The following is a 7,494-nucleotide window of genomic DNA, read 5'->3' on the forward strand; positions in this document are numbered from 1 at the left end:
TAGGAAAAGAATCACTTAGGAGAATTTAAGAAGATAAAAAAATAATTGTCAGTGCAGACCCAAGAGGGTAACGTTACAATGATTTGTGTCAAGTATACATTCCTCCGTACTCCCATTTCTAGAGTTCCTGGAGTGAATATTTTTACTTTAAAACTTTTTAGTACACATTCGATGGGATTAGTACACATTCTAATTAACAACTTCAAAATCTTTTTTCTTCCATAAAAGAAATGTGCCCTTTAAAGCTGTAAGATTTTCATGACTATTTTTCATCCTGAATTCCTTTTCTATCTTAGACACTCCCTGCTTATTTTATATGAAAAATACCTGATCTGAGCCTTGCAAGTGGTCTTTAAAAATTCAGTTAGCTTTTTAAATTTATTTCATGCATTTATAGCATCAAAGAGCCACAATACTGCAAATTAATTTTGATGATGGTCTTCTCTACAGCTGTTAGTTCTAGGAAGGTATAAAAAGTCAATTTCAACTCAATTTGATTTTTGCATGTTCCAGAGAATATGTAATTCTTAAATTAAAAAAATAATACATATCTTGTTCATACTTTAAGTGAAGACAAGTAAGTGAAATGGGTTTAGGACTATTTACAAATGTTTTGTTGTGATTTAACAACGTAAACATAATATTTCCATTTAGCATTTTACAATAGAGAAAATTATAAAATTTATGAATGGCAATGACATAATGGCATACATTGCCTGTTAATATTTTATAAAAATTTGATTGCAAGCACTTACATAATTGTAGAAACTATAGGAACAAAAGAGACTAAATAGCATCTACCATCACATGGGGTTGCATTCTGCAAATAAAACTGTTTACAACCATTTGTGAATTCCTCTGTTTGAGAGATAGAATAGGGGAATCTCATGCACAATATCGTAGGGGGGAAAAACATGTCAAGTGTTTTAAAAAGATATTAGGATGATTGAATATGGACCTAACATCTAAAAACAATACAATGCTATGATAATCATTATAGGAAATACCCAAGTTCCTTGGGTTACATAACCTGAATTTCAAGAAATGCATGTGTTGATTTCTGTCAGAGTCCTGAGCAACAGTAATCTTATCTCTATAGGGACAAAAAAATGTTTCCTAAGGCAGTCAGAGAACAAGTGTTCATTGTTCTGCTTGCTCCCAGGACATTTTAATAATTTTTAAGAACTGGAACAGGAGAAAAAGGGAGTCTGTAAGGCCATTTCAACCGTATAGTAGGTATCAAAGTCCACTGGATCTGAACCAGACAGGTCTCACTCCAAAATCTTTGACATTAGACCAACACAAATATTTGCCTTGGGGGGAGTACAAGGGTACACTAAGGAATGGGAAGAACAAAATTTGGGAGGAGTGATGAAATATATCAGTGGTTTTTATTTTACTACCTCTCACACCTCAGTTTGGGGCAGCGAGTCCTGAGAATATGGTGGGTAGAGAACCAGGAATGCTTACACTATTGAGAGCAATGAGCTAACAGCTAGTATAAGACTTCATGGGATTTCTCTAATTTTCTTGAAAAAGGAGAGTTCACCTAAGAAATAGAAAAACCAGATTACTATTAACAGAAAGGAATTTACATGACTATTGTGTATATATATGTGTGTGTGTATGTGTGTGTGTATATATATATGTGTGTGTATATATATGTGTGTATATATATATTATATATGTGTGTGTGTATATACACACACACACACAAATATAAAAATATTTTTTGCATTTTCAGTAGACACCCATAGAATGACTTAATAAAATCCAATTTATACAATATGTGACTTGCTTTGTTTAAACTGTAACTTGAATTTATCCATGCTTTCCTTCTCCACCTGCCCTCCTGTCCAATTATCCTGTGTAACACAGAGTTGGTTTTAGTCAACTAGTATGCCTTAGAAAGTATTTTAAAGATATGTGTTTGTCTACATACATATCCACACCTAATTCATCGCACATTAATGGTACTTTCCATGATTGATTTCTTTAGCTCCTACTCAATAAAAGAGTGGTAAGTAGATGTACAAAACAAAAATGAAAAAAAAAAGAAGAAAAGCAAGACATTAATATAGAAATAAGCTAGATAAGTGAGTAAGAAAAGGAAATCATAGCCATGTTGATAGGGAGTAACTCAACTATATGAAAGCAAAGATATCTGTGAGATAAGAAGTGACTAGAATCTAAATTTTTTTAAATGTTTATTTGTTTCTGAGAGAAAGAAAAGGCAGAGCATGAGTGAGGGAGAAGCAGAGAGAGAGGGAGACACAGAATCTGAAGCAGGCTCCAGGCTCTGAGCTGTCAGTACAGAGACCAACGTAGGGCTCTAACCTATGAACTGTGAGATCATGACCTGAGCCAAAGTTGGATACTTAGCCAGCTGAACCACCCAGGCACTGCAGGAGTGACTTGAAACTAAAAGCAAACATACAATAATTTTTTTTTAATATCAAGCTATTTTGAAATTACTTGCATTGCTTCCTTTCTTGCTTAGGGCAAATAACAAAGATTATTATATAATTAAACTTGTATTTGATAGAAAATCTCTTTATTTGTAGATAAAAAAAAAAGTGTGACATCATTACTCGTATCTTATCTGACTGAGTTTGCTCTAATATAATTAAGCAGATTAGGTTTTGATTTTGTTTTGTTTGTTTTTTTTTAGAAGCATAATACTCATGGCTTTGTATGACATTCTCTAGGACCCTGATTAAAAATAGCATGTATATGTTTAAAAAATATGCTTAAGGAGCACATTGCCAGAAGTTGAAACAATAATTAGGTTTGCAACCATGCACATAGCTGTATTGCTACTGCTAAGAACATGCCCACTACTGGAGAAACTTGCCCAATTCTTTCTCTTGGCATATGGGTAGTCATCATTGAAATTAGTATCTCTCATTAAATAAAAGGATGGGTGTTTATGACATCTAGTTAATTATGAAAAAAAAAATTTCACCTTTCTTCTTTAATCTGGTCTGCTTTTATACATTCAGTAAAACACCTGGTCAAATGTTCTCATCTTGCATGCCTGACTCTGATAATCATGCATCTCTCTGATGAAATCTGATGACCTGGAATAGGCCCTGTTCTCCCCGAGTCTCCTCCCCATTGCCTAAAGACTCTACAACAAACCTCCTTTCACACTTGTGTTCAATTCTATTCTATAAGGTTCTGGTTCTTCAACCATGCCTCGCTTGTTTTAATGCATTAAGGTTTCACACAAAATTTTGTTATGAATTTAAAAAGAAACAACTATAGTGCTGCTAAAAATTAAATAGCTTGAGAAACATTTCAAAATAAATGCATTCAAAATTTCTATTGAAATGTAAATATTAGGTGGGAAGGACAGAATATCCTATTGAATACTACTTATGAACTCCTTATCAGGAATAATTGGATCACATTGAATCAAGGCCTGACACAGTCAGTTTTGATGTCACGGAAGGAAAGTTGCAAAGCGTTTGATTCATTCCATTTTCTGGAGCGTGGCTCTTGGCTAGGATTCACAAACAACCAGGAGATAAAACAGAAAGAGAAAAAAAAAAGAAGAAAAAGAATAAAATTTGAAATCCATCAACATTACACACAAGATCAGGTGTATTAAAGTTGCCAAAACCAAGTGCCATAAACTAGGTGGATTAATACAACAGAAGTTTATTTTCACACAGTTCTGAGACTATAAGTCTGAATCAAGGGTGTCAGCAAGGCTATGGTCTCTCTGCCATCTGTAGGGAATCCTTTGACTCTTCCAGCTCCTGGTGGTTTGCTGGGAACCTCTGGCTTTCCTTGTTCTACAGCTGCATGACTCCTGCATCATCATCACCTGGTGTTCTCCCATGTTCATGTCTTTATACAATCATCTTCTTGTAAGGGCTGCGATCATATCGAATCAGGATTCCCATCCTATTTCTAAATTGTACTTCACATTCTGAGGTACAGGAGGTTAAGACTTCTTTAGGGACGGGGGAGAAAATAAAATTCAACCTATAGCACCAGGGTTTATTTAGCAAACTACCTATGGGACAAATTCAGTCACTGTTTCTGATAAATAACACTTTATTATAATACAGCCAACCAATTATTTTATGTACTTTCTATCACTGTTATCAAGCTACAAGTAGAGTTGAAGAGTTGTGACAGAGAATGAAAAGTCTCCTTAAATATTTACTATTTAACCTTTTATGCAAAAAGTTGGCTAACGTCTGCATTAGACTAGAGTCAGCCTGCTTTTTTGTTAATATGTTAATGACAGCGGAGAAAGAAATAATTTGGGGGGAAGACACTGTGGATCAGATTAAAACACACTGCCACAATACTTTGTAGCTCCTTCCATCAAAACCTGAAGACTATTTATCCATCCCTTGAATCTGGATTTAATTTACAACTTGTTTTAACTAACAGAATGTGGCAGGTGATAGCATCTGAGACATACATTCTATGCCTCACTAGATTCTCCAGCTTCCTTTTGCCCTACTAGGATGCTTCCTTCACAATGACTGGATTAGACTCTCAAATGACAAGACCATGGGGAAAGACAGAGAGGCCAACCAACAGGCAGAAGCAAGCCTCCAGATACTTAAGGAGGCTGTGTTAGATCCCTCAGCCCTGCCAAGCCCCCAGATGGCTTTGGGTGAAAGGTGAAGAGGCACTCCAAGAGAGATCATCATGAGGACCATCCAGCTCAACACCATTCAACCCACAGGCTTGTGAGAAATAATAAATCATTACTACTGTAAGCCACTAAGTGTAATGTTGATTTGTTACATAGCAGTAGATAACGGAGAAACACCAAAACTGTATGAATACCTTTTTTTTTTTTTTTTTGAAATTTGTTTCAGTGCAAAATACATTAGCTAGTTACTTTGTGGTTCTGAGAAAAACAGAGATCTTCCCAGCTCTCCACCAGTTTGCTGTTCCTCAGGGAGATGGATGTTTCAGTTGCCCTCTTTCCTTAATTTTAAGTCTGATTTAAATTTTCTTTGATGGGTTAACCAAATTCTTTAATATAGTCCTACATAACACCACTATTTCCAAATTATGAAGTAAAAACTATGCTTGTTTATTAACGTTAATTTTTGTGCAGCGTGATTTGTATTAAATAATAATACTGTTTCATTTTTATGCTAAATGACTTGTGATATAATCCAACAATTAATTTTGTTATAATGTAATCTAAGCAAATAATGTGGAGACCATGGCATTGCATAAATTTTTTGTCTACAGAATTTAAAAAATGTATTTATATGCTCTCATAATAAAGTAAAGAACAAATGAAGTTTCCTTTACTCAAGTGTAATGAATCAGCTATGAATAATGTCGCATTTCAAAAAATATTTCATTAAAAAGACTTGCAGCTATAGTAATTTTTCAAGAGAATAATGGCACCTACCTACTAATACCCCAAAATACAGATTTAACAATAAATATTTACAGAGATTTCAGCTATTTAATTATTCTTCTTTCTGCCTCCATGTGAAAGATTTATATAGAAGAAATTTGTACAAATTAATGTCCTTTGTATGTATGTGATTTCTTTCTTTCTTTTTTTTTCTTCTTCTTCATTCTTTTTTTTTTTTTAAGTGGATGGTTGTTTGGTTAGTTTTATTGAACACACCATAGAGAACACTAACTACAAACATAAAATACATGTTCTTAAATTAGACATAGAAGACTTTCCCTGCCTTCATTCAAGCTGCAATATATCATGACAAAGGCCTTGTTTGAGACAACTAGAAAGTTATTGTGACCTAATGAAGACAGAGGATACAGGAGATGTGAAACTCACTAATACAGAAATAAGTCAGTGCTGTCCATTTTAGATGCATGAAAGTATCTTGTTTAAGTATTCACAGAGGGCAGGAGGGGAGTGAAGTGAATAATATCTATTCTATCCCAGTGCTGATAACACTGTTAAAGTCCACACTTGCTAAGAGTCACAAATCATGAATGTTAATATGGAGAATAAAAGGAGAGTTGTAAGTTAAATTTGCAAGTGCCTGCCTCTGTAACATACTTGGTAACACTTTTAACCATTTTCATCCCTGACTTTGTGTTTTTCTCATTTTATGTATACATATGATATTTTTCCCACTTGATTGTAAACTTTTCTATTAGATAATAAAAGAAAAGTGGAAGGAAAGGGCAATCTTCTATTCGAATAAAACTATCCAAGTCAATTTTACTCTAAATTTTAGCAGTATTCAACTATAGCAAATGGAAAAGAACATTCACTATCTAATAAAATGCTAACAAATTAGTAATGAGTTAAGAAAGAATAAAGTACTAATAGTAAACCATATCTCTCTTGTGTACATGTTCATTTTACAGCTCCTCATTTAACATAATCTTTTAACCAGTTAGTGAGTAACCCCTGCATATACAGCTAGATTAAAGGATTCTATTTAAAGGGGGGCCTGGGTGGCTCAGTCAGTTAAGTGTCTGACTTGGGCTCAGGTCATGATCTTGCAGTTTATGTGTTTGAGCCTCACGTCGGGCTCTGTGCTGACAGCTCAGATCCTTGATCCTGCTTCGGAGTCTGTGCCTCCCTTGCTCTCTGCCCCTCTCCGACTCACATTCTCTCTCTCTCTCTCTCTCTCTCTCTCTCTCTCCTCTTTCAACTGTTGAGAGTGCTGCTTCTTATCTGCATCAACTAAGATTAGCAGTGGTAGTAGCTATCCTTAATCTGTGCATTCCCAACACTGGTAGTCAACATGGTCACACTACCCCTTTCACAGGTTCCAAACTATGCATAAAGCAGTTCTCCAGAAGTGGTCATTCCTATAGCCACAAATTATCAGGGCCATTTTTCAGTAATGTCCATAAGCCCTTCTGATTGATACATTCTGTTTCCTCCAGTTGCTGTGGTTATGTCATGTTCTCTTACATCAGTCTTAAGAATTAAACACATGAGGGATAGAAATTCTCTGTGTGAATGGAAACTTTTTTCTCAACCCACCCATAAAGCCCGTGCTTATCCTCCTTACTGATAGTAGTTTTTTAAAAGCAAGAAACTATATTCTCGGAATACAATGACTGTGGCCCAAAGAGTTCATAAGAAGAAATGGTTGAAAAATAAGCTGTTCTATGTTTTCACTATAAAATTCCAAATGGCAAATTTAATATAAAATTTATTAATATTAAATTATCAGTCACATTTCCTACATATTCTGGTTAAGACTTAATATTTTTGGTCATCCTAAACAAGGCATAGTGATCAATTTTGAGAGAGTCACTGGAAGCCAATATTCATGGGCAACAATAGGAGTGCTACTATCCTGAGGTTAATGTAACAGGAATTAAATAAATGGTATCAGGGAATTGAAGAAGCAAGAAGTTGTATATTTCAATGAAAACAAGATTATGGATTTTTGTTTTGTTTTGTTTTAAGTTTATTTATTTTTGAGAGAGACAGACAGACAGACAGAGTGTGAGTAGGGGAGATGTAGAGAGAAAGAGGGAGACACAGAATCTGAAGCAGGCTCCAGG

This window comes from Panthera tigris, chromosome C2 (assembly GCF_018350195.1).
Source record: "Panthera tigris isolate Pti1 chromosome C2, P.tigris_Pti1_mat1.1, whole genome shotgun sequence".
NCBI classification, from domain to species: Eukaryota; Metazoa; Chordata; class Mammalia; order Carnivora; family Felidae; genus Panthera; species Panthera tigris.